General features: G+C 47.5%; 1 protein-coding gene across 1 annotated transcript in view; it reads right to left on the reverse strand.

Moving 5' to 3' along the window:
- Positions 1-15795, reverse strand: part of LOC135907594 (uncharacterized) — a 258333-nt gene that overhangs the window by 209609 nt on the left and 32929 nt on the right. The window lies entirely within an intron of this gene.

Raw genomic sequence — 15795 nt, forward strand, 5'->3', positions numbered from 1 at the left:
GATCTGCCTACAACCCAGGTAGCACAAAAGAGATACATAACGTTTTATATCGTTTATCCGAGACGAAAGAAACGGTTTCAACAAGAGACGAGTAAGACAACTTCGTTGGTAAAACGTCTTATATTCCTCCTAATGGCCGGCTTAATTACTGTTTTCAGATGATCTGGAAGAGCTCCTCTTCAAAAAGTATTCGAAAATCGAGTGTTGAAATAGGGTTGGGAAATATACAAATATTCCCTTTAACGGGGCTCTTCATGTGTGATTTCTAAAGGCTTTTAAGACCTTATCTGGAAGCTGGTCTAGAAGTAGCCTTGGAAGGTTTACGATAACTTGAAGCTCGTTTCCGCTGTTTCCAAATGAGTCGGAGCGTCGGTGTCTAGTGCTACTGAGCTCCTCGCGCAGTGCCAAGCACTGTTGCTTATAAAGGCCGACGCATCCTCGACCAAGTCACCTGAAGAGGCACATGTCCACGAAAATGAATTTGCAATGCCGCTTTTGGTATGCAGCAACGATGTTTGTCAACAAAATGTGAATGGCATCCCGCTGAGAAATGGGAGCGTCTTGACAATCGGTCAAGCCAGAATTTTTGTGCCAAGAGCCCACGAAACGAGCATATCGCAAACCAACACTTTATTGCAAAAATAGTACTTATGCAAGGTTTGTGCAACATATATGAGAAATGCAAGAATAATTGAAATAAAAGCACTTGAATAGTCGCTAAAGCTACCAGAAAAAAATTCGTAGTGAAATAAAAATTTATCGATAATGGCTAAAACATGCATAAACGAAATTCACAAGTACGCATACAATGACGAACCGCAAGAACGCGAAGTGTCCTAAAGTATCTTATTTTGCACAGTAAAAAGCGCATGCTATCAGGTGAACAGACTAGAGTTATTCAGAAATTGATATCACAGCAACTGCAAAAAGCAGAATGAAAAGGTGAGATTTATTCGCATGGTATCTGCCTGTTCTAGGAGCTTGAAAAAAACACAAAAAGTAATTACGACACATACGATCAAACATCAATGCTCAATATCAAAAGAACGCGAACATGTTAAGTTCGAATTGAAATATTGCCTGTACGGTACATAGGATACAGTAATGGTGAGAGAATTAAACGAACCTTAAAACTAAAAAAACAATCTCGTGAATGATCTTAAAGAATGCTCAATTAAGGAAATCCGTTTAACAAGTGAGCAGCACTGTATTTCAGAGAACGATGAGACTGAGTAACACCATACATAACTAAAATATTATTAATACTCTAGTATACGAGAAATTAATGTGCAATCCTTATTATTACAGAATTGTATAAACCTGGCAATCACCCGGCCGCATTTCGATGGTGGCTAAATGCGAAAACGCCATTGTACTTAAATTTAGATGCACTTTAAAAAAATCAAGGTGGTCCAAATTTCCGCAGTCCCCCACTACGGCGCGCCTTATAATCAGAGTGGTTTTGGCGCGTAAAACCCCATTATTGAATGCTTTGAACCTGGAAAGTAACTGGAATGCACAGGAAGGTGTGCTTCAGTAACCAAAGGAGCAATGCTCATAATAAGCACGAATCCGTTTATATAAACAGCATTGTACAAAAGGCACAAATGTACCACTCTCGCAAAAGCAGGCATAAGGCCGCAAAAAATCATTTGCTAACACATGAAGACATTAGTAGTCTTTCCACATATCTCCCGTCTCCTAAAGCATATAAAAGAAATTGGCTCTCCTTCCCGGCCCTGCGAAAGTGGATGTCCAGCCAAGCTGTTTAATACTACCACTGCAACTGCTGTGGGGGTATGCACTGCTTTACTGCTTTAGAGTGATGGTAATTTCGACAGCACGACGCCGCTCTTAGCGTTGCTGGAACAACACTGAAATCATGTGCTAGTCTGGTTATTCCATATACGCAAGGCTAGGGGCATTACTTCACACGTCGCAAGCTGCCGTCACCGTGGCAGCTTGCGCGGTAATCGCTATCGGGAAACATATGAGGGGAGCGCTACGTGTTTTCCGTTGTTACCAGGCGCACCTTATCAATTATGTCGGTCGGATCCTTCTTCTGCGCTTGTTCTTTATTGAAAGGTACGCTGTACTATATATTGCATCTGTGCTTCCGAAGAATGTACGTATGCACTGTGCGCTTCACTTTGCTGAAGCCTCTGCCTTATGGGGGTACGAGCCATCGCTTCTGGCCCTGCACTGCCGCCGCGATCAGCCCACATGTTCGGTAACGGACACAGACAAAAAATGGCGGCCAAGCAGGGGCTCACAGCTTCGCTGTAAAAAGCGCTCTAAATGACAAAAACCTTTCACGCATGCAGCCCCGAGCCAATGCTTTACTAGTTCAACTTCACTTTCACATCCAAAAATATTTGGCAGGGTCCAGGCAGAGTTCCATTGATGAACAGCTTGGAAGAACACCACTTTGTACTCTACAGTTCCGTTGGCAATGGCACTGCCGCACATGCTGGTACTTGAAATGTCTTCAATGTCAACACTTGCTGCCCTGGATAGGTACGCCCAGATATTTCCACTGGTGCTCCATTTCGTCGAAGTGGACACATCTTGCACTACACTGGTAGTTGAAACGTTTTGAATGTAGATGCAGTGGCTTCACCAGGACGACTTGCCCACATACCATATCTGACACACGTACGCGCTCACTCTCCACTTCGTAGCACTGAACTTAGGTGTTCCCACTGGGTTTGCTTGCAAGATAAGTCAGCAGGCCTCACACTCAAATTTCTGTAGCTTCTAATGAAACATATAGGAGCACACTTAAGCTACAATGTCAAAGATATGCCAAATTTATGACTCATGATAATGGAATGAGAAAAAATATGCAACACTAGATCCAAATCTTAAATATGAACATAACCAGTGCTAAATATAAAGATGTATTGCTGAAATTGTTTTTAACAAGCTGTTCAATAATAAGGGGACATAATATGTAGATTCCACATTAGGTATAGTAAACATTTTAACTGTGTAATGACAATGTAAATTGCGTTCACTCGCCCTGTCTGTGCTAGCAATCTGATTGCTTGCATTGCTTAAACGATTTGGAGGACGTCCTTAAAAGCAGATGAGGGAAGATGCCCCGATGTGTATCCACGTATTCTCCGCCCTTTCCACCAGGAGACACTGTGTTGATGCTTGTGGTTTTATGTCACCTGTCATCTGTTTGCTACCATTCAAGACACCACGCTAAGTTACTAGGCGTTAGTCCGATGTCGCTGAATTTATTGGCACACTGTCGCCGTGTAATCAAATTTTCAACTAACACTTCCAGGTAGGGAAAAATATATGAAATTAATCATGCACAAATCTATTCCCCAATACAAGGCTAAAATTGCTGTGCAAATAACCCATATTGCCGCAGACAGCTCTCCACACGCCAGTTGCAAGCACTCTCGTGAGGTAACCTTCCAAGCGCTTCATCGCTAAAGCCCCAAGGCATTACTCATCGCATCGCCATTAGAAGAGCGCCAGCAACGGCTCACGGATGGCGAGACAGCGCGTGTCCCTCGTGCACGCGCACACGGCAGCGTCCCAGTCCCAGTCCCCCCATCCAATGAGAAGTCAGTGCGTGGCTCCTGGTCTTCGGAGCACGTGAAAGTGTCTTCGGTGTGGAGACGCGGTTCACTGTTGATAAGCTCCTGTTAACTCTGCTTGCAAATTGCGTGAAAGTGCTTTATGTTCGAGTTTCCGTGCTCAAGTTCGCCCACAATAAACCAGTTTGTTTAGTCTGCTTTATTGAAGAGTGCTACATTTCTGGTGGAAGTGCGCGGTATGATTTTGAGTCCCCAGTTCGTAAGAGAGCAGAGCACCGACCCTCAGCGATTAGAATCCAGAGAACTGACTCCAGTACACCAGTGCACAACCTGCTGCCTCCTAGGAGACCCGCCCGAGTTAGGACTGCCTGTTGCTGCAGCAGTACAGGGAGCAGTTACCAGCGATGGTGCGACCATGACCAGCCCGGTGGCATTATCTCAGGTCATCGTGTACCCACCACGAAAGCACCAGTCCTTCCACAGCAATACGTTCGATGATGTGGAAGACTGGTAAGAACACTTCGTGCGAGCCGCAGATTTCAACGGCTGGGACAAGGCAAGGAAGCTTCGCAACGTGTACTTCACGTTAGAAGAGTCAGCGAGGACATGGTACGTGAATCATGAAGCGGCGCTAGCTTCCTGGGAAGAATTTCTAAGATGGTTGCTTGCCACTTATGCCACCACCGATCGGCGAGAGAAGGCATAGCACGCTGTCCAAGCTTGAAACCAGCGCACTAACGAGTGCTGGTAACTAGCATGTGGAGAGCTCTCTGTGGCATTACGTGGCAATATTGCATGAACTCTAAGCAGCAAGTGCTATATATGTTTACCCATCAACTTACTCAATGAACCGACATCCCTAAATGTTTCAGAGGTTCCTCCGTTTGACGTACGCTTGGAAAATTTGTTGCACAAGGACCAAGAACAGCGGATGCCCTATTGCACGAAGTGCACTAACAGCGCACAAATCGAAAAAATCACGCGAGTGCTTCCGCAACTCTGTGCCTGCACATGACACACGCACGAACTCGGCGTCTGCCGAGTTCGAGGCCGCGCAGTGCGGCGACCGGTACCAGTCACAAACAGCAAAACGTAGTGACTACCTGGAGTAACAGGATATCTTACGCCAAGGGTATTCACGACTCACAAGCGCAGCATCCACTAGTAAGTTACAAATAGATATGCAGTATTCGATCACGAACTACAGAAACTATAACTAGGTCAAAGCTTTAGAAGCACCGAAAAGTATTGCTAGCATTCCGAGGCGCCGAAGACAATCGCATTCGGCCGTCTAATGTCTAACTTCCTCTCAAGACCATGAAGTAAGTACCAGTCACGTAGGGTAAAATAGGCCAAAATGCAATCGATCTGAATCGCAAGTGATAACAGCACGGTGTTGTTCACGCCATATTCCACAAGTGCGCTGTAGGCGACGGCACGGAAATACGACGGGCACTTCACCTCATGTCTTGCGCCACCGTACTCGTGATGAACATCAACAAAGAGCCCGTTTGTCAGTTCTCTTGTCTGCAACATTATCGCTAAACGGAAAAGGGAAATACCACAATGACTGGTATCTAGAGGATATTGGCAATGTGCGGGTGAATTGGCATTCCCGCCTTTCTTCGCATCCTGCAAAGCTTTAGTTTCGCGCATGACGCCCGATCCCGATGCCAGGCACCCGAAATCAACATTTCGTCTCTTTCATCTTAACACTGCTCTTAACGCCTTAATTACAACATCATTGAAAAGGCCCTCACCTAGCCATAGCGACATGACAATGAACTTGAAGAGCAAATTAGCGCCCTACACTCGGCGCTCTCGAATGAAAAATTCAGCTGCTCTCCAAATTAAAAGCATACAAGCAAATTCCTGCACATGCAGTGCCAAGTAAAACGACAAAGCACAACACTTACTTGACAAAGGACACGAAAACAATAAGAAACACACGACTGCTCAAACGAGTACAATTGCGGCACTATGCACAGACCGCTTTCATACGGCAGCCTTGGCCACAGCTCAGCTGCTCTGCAAATTGAAATTATAGAAACAAATCGCCGCACACGCAGTGCGAAGACAACAGAGTACAATACTTGCTTCACAACGGACAGCGCAACCGAAAACCGTGAGAAACACATGACTGTCCAAACGAGAACAATTGCGGAACTATACACAGACCACATTCACACGGCAGCCACAGCGGCAACCACGCCAGCCTTCGCCACACGCTTTGTCATGCGACCGATGTAACGACGGTATCGTATCGCCACCTTGCGCAAGGTTGGATTGTGTTCACGGGCAGTTGAAGCGCCGCGGTGTGAGCGCTTGGTGTGCGCGTCGGCGTGTCGTGCGCGTTCTGCGTTTTTGTGTATGGACAGTGAATCATGTTGCGCAGAGCAAGACACCGCCCTCTATTCCGCTGTTCTTTCACGCGCTGGCTCGCTTGCTCGATATGCCGCCCCGACTCAAACCAGAGAAGTGAGCTGGCCGTTCCCGTTGTGCATTGCGCAGGCCATTCAGTTCGGACGCCCTCAGTGCCGCATCATTGTGGTTACATAGAGAAATTTCAACAAGAGCGGACACTCCCATAGAGTCCAGCGGCCGAATTGACTGTAGTACAGCAAGCTGATGGTATTAACACCTTCCGGTTTCGGTTTCAGGCGTGCGCGTTTTGAATGCCAGTTGGTACACGCCACGCCGACTCCGCTGAGCGGCGCAGCATTTATTTATTTTTTCGCTTCTGCTGAACCCCGCGTGGCCTTAGCGTGGAATCGTTTCATCATTTAGTTAAATGATTGCGAACGACCTTTACAAGACTCCGCCGAATCTGTCAGGGGCAATTTCTTAAAGGGACCCTGAAACGATTTTGGCGATTTTCTACAAACGTACTGAGTCGTTAGAGTAGGTTCTTCTGATCAATAATTGATGCATCTAAGTGCTCTGCGTAAAGCGTGTAATTTATTATAAGGTTTTAAAAATACACATCGCTGCCGATCGCAGCGCACTGCTCGGCGGAATTTTAAGCCGCCCCTACCCATATGATGCAAATAACCCATATTACGTCACATGGGCGAGCTATCTGATTGGCTGACCAGGGCGCGTGGTCGATAATTTTTCCAACTTTATGGTGAACAAATGATGCTCGTAATAGTTGGAATGTTAGTTACTTTGTTTTTGTAAAAAGAAAATAACTTAAAGAGAATACACAAGAATAGTTTTTTAGTACACTTCAGTACTTCCGGCACACAGCAAGTGTCGTCTGCTTGTGTTACAACGTCCTCCATTTTGACGAGAGCTCCGCGGTCAGTGTCGGTCTCAGTCTTTTCGCGAGCACTATGATTCGACTTTGTTGCCTTGATTTGACTTTGTTGCATAGGATAAAAGTAAGCAACATTGTACTCATCATGGTTAGTTGTAAGGCATTTAATCAACCGCCTTCCCTGAAGCTTCACTTTGCATAGATTCCAGCATGTGCATTGTACCAGGGAATAATATTTTTAAGGTTGCATACCCCTTGTGCCAACTTGGCATATGTATCCTCATGGAATGGCTCATAATGTGCACATACCAGCATCACATACGCGCTGCCAAACTTGTCTGTTCGGGCACACATCTAGTGACCCAAGTTGGCTACTAAGCTCTTCATTTGGGCAGATGCAAAGTGGCATATAGTCTGCTCGGCAGGACAGCAGCTGCGACGTACCTATGCAGTGGCCAAAGCTAGCAGACAACTTGAGTCACTGGATATGGGCCACTGTTTACTGTGCGAGATCGCCCAAACATCCAAGCGACCTGCAAACCGCGAGTCCAGTATCAGGGCAAACGCAAGCGCAAGGGGACAGGGTCTGGCCGCTTGACTGTGCCGGGATGAGCCACGAGATGAGCAGAAGGGCAAATGTGAACGGTCTGCACGGTGCAGCCACCTGGTGGCACAGAGCTCAACCATACACAGTAGCAGCAACGAAGTGTATTCTTTTCTGCTGGTGTGTATTTTTCGCAGGAGTGTAATCATCAACACGTTGATTTATAGATGTTTAAAATGCTTTACACTTGGTTAGAGCAATATTAGCGCTTTGTTCGACTGGTTAAGCGCTGCGCCAGCAAGTGTCCGGACCGTGCAGACCGATCAGGCTGCTCACGTACGTCTACGCTAAAGTTCCTTCATCAGCTTGAGTTTATGCCTCCAGTCATTTGCCGAAATAACCAGCTTGCCTGTTTTTAGCGGAGTACCGGACACGTTCGGCGCTACGACAGAATGCTCGCAACGCACGCTGCTTCGATAGCTCTCGGTCGATGGCCAAGCGGCTAGCGGAGAGGTCTCGCGCGGGAGGGGGCGTGCTTCTAAACAACCGGAAGTGAACGATGTGACGTCGCATCGTGACGCTGAACCAGTGAAGGCGGAGCTTAGCGCCGCTCGCTCGGCAAGCGAGTTGAGGAGGAAAAGCATAGCTACGGAGGAGGGTAACTTCTAATCGCTTGCAGCTCCAATAATACGTAACGCTTCACATAAATTGTGGTGCGAATGTTCTACTTAAGCTGTACACTACGCGCCTACAAAATTTGTCCGAACCGTTTCAGGGGCCCTTTAAAGAAAACGCGAAACGTCTTCTGAAATGATGAATTGTTTACTTTGCTCTATATAAATGCTCGATCCGGGCTTCTGCATTCATCCAAAGTTGTGAAACCAGGTAGGCAGCAGTCGTTGCCGTACGCAGCTCCAGCGGATGCCATCAGCTGAAAGAAAGTAAATTGCAAGCATGTATCATATAGGTATATTGACCTAACAGGAGTATTGCGTGGAGAGGCGAAACGTGCGTAAGTGGTGAATGAGCAGCATTACAGATAAATTCACTTTTACGTGCATTTCGCAGCAAAGACTTCTTCCAAACAATGCCATAAAATCTGAAGCAAACATCCGATTTTCAAGCATCCCTCCCTTCCCGGGCATCATTTTCTGGACTTTAAGAGCATAAATACTCGGGTGACTGCGCGTTTCCAAAACAACTTGGCCGCAGTCGACGCGATGGTACGCCAAGTACACAGAGGTGGCTACAACACAGGCTCAGCCAGACCATGTGTCACGCTCGCAGGATGCCTTCTAATCGCACTCAAGATAGATTCGTTGGTGCAAACCCCGTTTTCAGTCGCTCAGAATACGTAAAAGTCAAGTTCTTGAGCTCCTCCGTGTTATCTTTTACGCGTCTTGCCAGCGCAAACAACACTCAGGTGTTATCAATCTCGGCAATCGCTCGTCGCGTTTTCGACAAGCGCGAGTATGGTGTACTATCCTAGTACACTATAAGCGTGAGTACCGAAATAGGGTATTTGTTGTTGCAGGGCTATAAAATGCGTCACAAGCTTGCGCCACTAAAATTCAGTACACGCTAAACTAACTCACTATGACCGGCTTGCTTCTTTGCTAATAGCTTCACAACCCTAGGCGCGGCGAGTATGCCTCAAAATATCCTGAAAGGTTACGAAATGAATCACAATACTTTTTCGAGTCAGAGAATGCGTCACGAACTTCTACCACTAAGATTCAGTACACGCGAAACTAACTGCGGCACACGGCCGAGCTGCTTTTCGATAACTGCGCCACTACACCGAGCGCGGCCAGTGTGCTTGAAAAGTACCCCGAAAAGTAGCGAAACTAGTTGCAATAATGCCTGGGGTGAGAGAAAGCGCCAAAACTTGTCCCGGTAATATTCAGTACACGCGAAACTGCGTCACACCGCCAAAGTGCTTTTCGTCACAAAGCCAGGTGCGGCGAGCGTGCCCAAAAACTACCAAAATAAGTTTTAAAGATGCTTGGGCTCATACAAAGCGTCGCAAGCATCTCGCAGTACGAATAATTCACTGAAATTAACTCAAGTTAACTAGGCTTAGATGGCGGAGCTCTTTTTCGATAACTGCCTTACTATATAGGTTGTTTTGTAGAGTAAGCCTAAATGTGCTTGAAGTGCGTCACAGACTGCCAAACAAAATTCCTCACCTTTCTGTAGTCCAGTAATGCAGCTGTGCCGTGTCGAAATGCAGACGGAACACAAAATGCAGCGGAAATTCACTTCGCAACTCGTGTAATTGCGACTTCTGTACGTTACATGTTCATAATTACCGATATACACCGCATTATAACTTTCCACGGCTCGTTTCGAAGGCAACACCGCATTCACTAGAGGCGCGTTTGCACCGCTTGGAAGCATCGAACTCGTGGCTGAGTGGTAGCGTCTCCGTCTCACACTCCGGAGACCCTGGTTCGATTCCCACCGGGCCAATCTTGGAAGTTGCTTTTTATTTATGAAGCGCCTGCCGTGATTTATCGCTCACGGTCAACGCCGCAAACGCCGACACCGACGCCGACGACACCGGCTTTTCTGCGACACGAGCTCCTTAACGCTATCGCGTTAAAAGAACGCCGGGAGCCCAAAAAACGGGCTACCTCCTAAGAGACGGGTTGCCGAGCACGCGAACTGCACATACACCGGCGGGCTCGCTCACTCCTGCGGCTTGTCTGGCGCATGACGTATCTATATACGCGCGTCTGGCGTGCCGCTAGCTTGTTCCTAGGCAACGAAACAAAAATAAGTTGCAAAGTATAAGTTCATTTACACGCAAATCTTTTTCGCTTTTAGTGGGAGAGAATAAAAAAATAAAACGTTATCCGTAAGTATATTTCACATTATTTTTTTGTGATGCTCGCGTCAACTAACGGATGGAGTTGAAACTAGACATGACGTGTTTCCTGTTGCCAGTTATTGAAGAGTGTCCCCTCTTGTAGAATTTATTTCTTTATGGTGGTTAGACGATCGGGGCGTCTGACGATGCGTGTTCCCTCCAGGCTATGCGCCCAAGCGTGCCGTGACCATACCGTTGAGTCCCATGAATATTAAAGCTAATAGCTTATTGTCTGCCGCTGCTTTTATGCTTGTTACGAGGTCAGTGGTTGGTCGTAAGTACTGTTGATGTGCAATGAACACGTTCGTTCATACTTTTGCTCTCTCGCCAACAATACCTCGCCCGCTCTCTCTCGTTCTTTCGTTCGCTCGCTCGTTCAGGCTATTCGCTTGCACTGACATTCATCGAGGGTGGTTTCTGCACATTGTTTTTGTATACATTGTGCTCACAGTAGAATTCCCCGCAACACTTTCTGCAGAGCACCGTTCCTACAGTAACGGATGTATGGAGGCATTCCCTCGGTGCCATCGAAACTGATGTTCGCTATTTAACTCGATCTCTTTATTCATGCGTAATATAGAATAAGCCTTATAAATGCACCGCATGAGAATGCTCACAAAATGGAACAGGGGAAAGAATAGCATGCCATCGGTAAATTACGTCTCACTGTGTAAGAAACTGTGAAAAAAAAAACGCGTCATAAGCAAAGAAATCAATTAGGTCTGGCACTGCGCTCAGGGTGTAGCAGCTCTTTGAATTTTGTTGCATATCCTTCAGTGCCTACGTGCGATGGTAAGTTGTTCCGTTCTACGATAGTGCGCGGCATGGATACATTTGCAAAACAATGAGCGTGACATAGGGATCGTTTACATTTGCATCAGTGGTCATGACGAAAACATAATTGCAGGGCACTGAAATAAATCGTCAGAATTGAATGATGATAAAGTTTATGAAAAAGCCAAAGCTATTGAAGTAGAGGATGCACTGTTAGAATCAGCACTAAGACCCGCATGGTCTACTGACTAGCAGCGCTCCCCCGAAGTCGATGTGTAGCCGTTGTTTGCGTCACAAAGAGCGGCTCCAATGTTACTACACTCGCGCACCATTCGTTCATGGCCTGTTGTGGCGTCAATTTGGTTCGCAATCGTTCGTCTCTTCTGATATTAGATAAACACCACAAAAGGCTTCCTTTTTCCTTGCAGAACTCATGCTCATGCAGGCCAAATACAGCAAAAATTGACACAAGTACCGCTTGATAAATGCAGAACCCAGCACGCCAGCTGAACAGACACGGCCAGACTTATGAAAACGTCTTCGAAACGTTTTCGCCGCTCGTTTTTAAGCTATATTGCTTTCGATGTTTTAATGCGTCGAGTTTGGTCAAAAATCTGTTTGAGACGTTGAATCCATTAATAGGAAGTTTTCAAGACTTTGTGCGCTACCTGGGCAGCCGCAGACGAATGGTCTTACGAAGCTCCTGAACAAGACCCTCGCCAACATGCTGGCAATGTGGGTCGACGTTGAGCACAAGACTTTGGATGCGGTCCTACCATAGGTAACCTTCGCTCATAATCAGGCATTGCAAAGAAACAACTCAAATGACGCCGTTCAAGCTAGTTTACGGAAGGAACCCGACAACGGCTTTAGGCGCCATGCTGCTGCACGTCACCGACGAAAAGAATCTCGATGTCGCTGCCTATCTCCAGCACGCCGAAGAAGTCTGACAGCTCGCCAGCCTGCGCATCAAGAATCAGCAGAGGACCCAAAGCCGGCACTACAATCATCGACGAGGAAACGTGGAGCCTGGCGACCATGTTGGGGTTTCGAACCCGATACGCCGACGAGGACTTGTCAGCAGCTTTTACGCCGCTATTTTGGACCCAATCCTATGCATTGGTGCACTCGACTATGAGGTCGTGTCAGACGCGATTTCGCTATCACAGCGGCGCAAGTCACGACCTGTATAGTCCATGTTGTGCAACTTAAGCCGTTCTACCAGCGCCAACGAACTTCGGAACTTTCCACAGCTGAACTTTGGAATTTGTTGTTCTTGTATGTATTGCTTTAAACTTTGTTTGTTGTTTTGTTACTGTAACTTTGGACTTTGTTGTTCTTGTACTGTATTGCTTTACACTTCGTTTGCTGTTTTGTTACTGTATAACAAGATTCATATTGTTTTTGCTTTCTTATTATGTTTGTACCAACGGGACGATGCTTTTAGAGAAGGGGACATTGCCGCGTGTACTTGTTTAGCTTCTTCGGCTGACCGCTTTTCACTGTCTAACAAATGTTATCTTTCAGCGCGGGACGCCCCCGCAATTTTGGAAAGTTGCTCGAATGTTATAGACCTCAGACTCTGCCCAGGCGGCGCTGCGGAAAAACCCGTCCCCAGCGCCCTTACCGGAGCCTTGGCGCGAACTGAGTAGTGCAAGGAGAGCTGTCCGCAAGCGAAGGTACATAGGTCACAATGGACCCTTCTCTTTCGTTTGTGTTGAGGCACGGTTTCCTAAAAATCAAGGACCTGGAATGCTTCTTCCGCCCTTCCACGCTTCGGAAAGGAAGCTGAGCAGGGCGAAGTACGTGTAGAATGTGAAGTCTCAAGTGTTATTCCGCCGTGCTGCAACTCGCAAGTACAGAGAGCATCAGGTTTTTCTATAGGCATATAAGCATAAAAATCTAAGCATTTCTAATTCGTTCATATTGAATATGCCCTGAACACAAGACTTAAGTTCCTCCTATATTTTTGTGTATTTTATCGTAATGTTTTGTCTCGCAATTATTTACAGAGAGTACATTCTTTCATAGCCTTTTCCAGGGCAGCGAACAGAAAACGTTTTCCAAGGCAGCAAATAGCGTGCAATCATAACGAAAGTAAGCTTCCTACAGTCCCTACACGCTGCATATTTCTTTCTCGCAGGAGCTACAGCATCGCTCAGTACCTTAATTTGAACTTTTAGCAGACGCTTCGAGCAACAAGCGCGCACAAATAAATGTAAATAAACGCAACATTTTTTCTTTGCACACGTGCGTTACTTCGCAATTACTCATACAGTGCTCCTACAGCAACTTTATTGCTCACGCTTGAAAAACGCAATCGAGCAGGCTCAGCACATTGCAGCATGGCAGCTCAGCATGGGAGTTCGGCGGCGCGTCCGACTAGCGTAGAATTTCGTAGCTCCCTGTCTGGGTGTTAAATGCGCAAAACACTCGCAATATGGCTCAAAATCTAGTTAAATCGTTGTTTCGCAGTCGCTAGCTGCATAGGCAACTTAGCAATGGAGTCGGGCTTCGCACTACTCAATTACTGGCTCTTCGCACCGGCAGGTGGAGCTACGCGTCTTGCAAAACTCCAGAGTCTGACGACCATAGATTGCCCTATGTGCTTTCTGTTGTTACCGAAGCTTGTGTAATGTGATTGCTTGTGCGACGCGAATTGTGTAGAATTTTCTGGAAGACACGTGGGCACCAGCGATTACTCTGGAACCTTCGGCAACTGATGTACAAAAACTGATGCGCTTGACGACCGATGAGATTTTTGACCATCACCTACTGTGTTCGCCACTATCGCATTTCTTTGAGTGTAGCCTGTTTAAGAGTGCATGAACGCCCAATCAAACGCTAGTTTCGTCATTCCCAGTTTTGATGTTTTCTTCATCCTCAGTACAGCGTTACGATATTTTTTACAATACTGAAAGCAAGCTAGTGGGTTTTTAATTTTTCAAATATTTAACGGTTGCCTTTGTGTGGATTGGTATAATGTGGTTATCACCAACCGCCTACAGGGCGAACCCCATGCAGGCGTCGGCAATCTTCGGCACACGCCGAAGCGTCAAAAGCGTAAAAAGCGTTGGTTTGGAACAAGGTGAAGCGTGATGACGGGTAACGCTTTTGTCTACTGCCGGTGCTCGAAGTTCTGCGACGCGTGGCCAAGCTTCGCCAGCGTGCAGCAATGAGAGGCTGTGACGCGTCGCCGGCGTCAACCAATCGGAGGCTGCGAAGCCTCCGGCTGCTATGCATATGATGACCGCCCATGCGAAGATGCCGACACCAACGATCGTGTGAGTTCTTTGGACGCACGACAGTGTTCCTGAAAGACGGTGGTGTAAAGGTAGGCCGACAACGACACGAACGACGACGGTGGGTTGTGGCAGTGTGACCTGGATTCGAACCGACTTCGAACGACACCGACAAATCCAACCTGCTGACTGGGTTCCGCCGGTCCCTTAGTGTGATTGTCTGCTAAAAGTTTCAACCGAATCGCGATTGTCGCAACGTCTGTGCTTGGTGTATGTGTATTTTGCTGTGCTCGAAACGAATGGAAACTTGCTTACAAACCCCGAAGTCTGGATAATCAGCACTCGCCTACCGTCCATGTTGGTCACGTTATGCGTAGGCCTAGCGCGTCAATAGAGTTCATAACTGGCGAGCGAACGAGCACAGATGAGAAGCTTTGTCGAAGGAAACGAACTTTCAGTTGCGTTTGGCAGTAGAGTGATTGAAAATATAGCGCCGAGGAGGTGCGAGCGGCGCTGCACGAACTAAATAAGTCGGCGGCCCGCCCGGATCACATCTCGAACAGAGCGCTGAAGAACCTCAGCGATGTTGCCATCGAAAACCTCACCGGTTACTACAACAAGTGATGGAGTGCGGGGTCACAGCCCCAGCAGTGGAAGACTGTCAAGACCATTCTCAGCCCCAAACCAGGCAGGCCGCTGAACACGGACAACCTCCAGCCCATCTCGCTCACGTCCTGCCTGGACAAGGTGTTGGAGCACGTCCTCATGTGTAGGTGGCAGGATTACCTGGAGGAGTCGGGATATATACCCCACCACGATCATCGGGTTTTGGCGTTCCCTCGGCACCCAAGATGCGATCATTCTGTTGAAGAAAGATATCATTGACGATGGCACCCTAACGAAAGACAACAAGGCCAGTCTGGGGCTGGACCTGCAGAGCGCCTTCGACAAGGTGAAGCACTTTGCGATCCTAGCCCAGGTGTCCAGACTCAACATGGGCGCAAGAACGTACAATTACATCAAGGACTTTCTGACGGGGGGGACTACCGAGCTCTGCGCCGGCGATCTACGGCTCCAAGGGAAGAGGCTCGGCAGCGTCGGCTCCCCCCAACGCCCGGTGATCTCGTCGTTGTTATTCAACCTCGTTATGATCGGGGTGGCCAAGCGACTCTCTCGCGTCAAGGGCGCGCGGCACACCATCTACGCCGATGACATCACGCTGTGGGTTCCGGGAGGCAGCGATGGTCACACTGAGAGCACGCTGCAAGAAGCCGTCGGCGCGATCGAAGAACAGCTGAACGGTTCCGGTTTGATCTGCTCACCGAGCAAGTCAGAACTGCTGGTGTTACCGCCGATGTACGTCAGACATAAGAAGAGCGAAGCGAGGGATTACGAGGCCATCAAGATGATGACGAGGAACGGACACGTGATCCCGGAGGTCGACAAAATCCGGGTGCTCGGCATGATTATAGACAAGCGACGGGGCAACGGCGAGACTATTTTCCGCCTTACAGCCAAGATTACCAACGCAATAAGTCTCATCAGAC

This window comes from Dermacentor albipictus, chromosome 1, assembly GCF_038994185.2.
Source record: "Dermacentor albipictus isolate Rhodes 1998 colony chromosome 1, USDA_Dalb.pri_finalv2, whole genome shotgun sequence".
NCBI lineage: Eukaryota > Metazoa > Arthropoda > Arachnida > Ixodida > Ixodidae > Dermacentor > Dermacentor albipictus.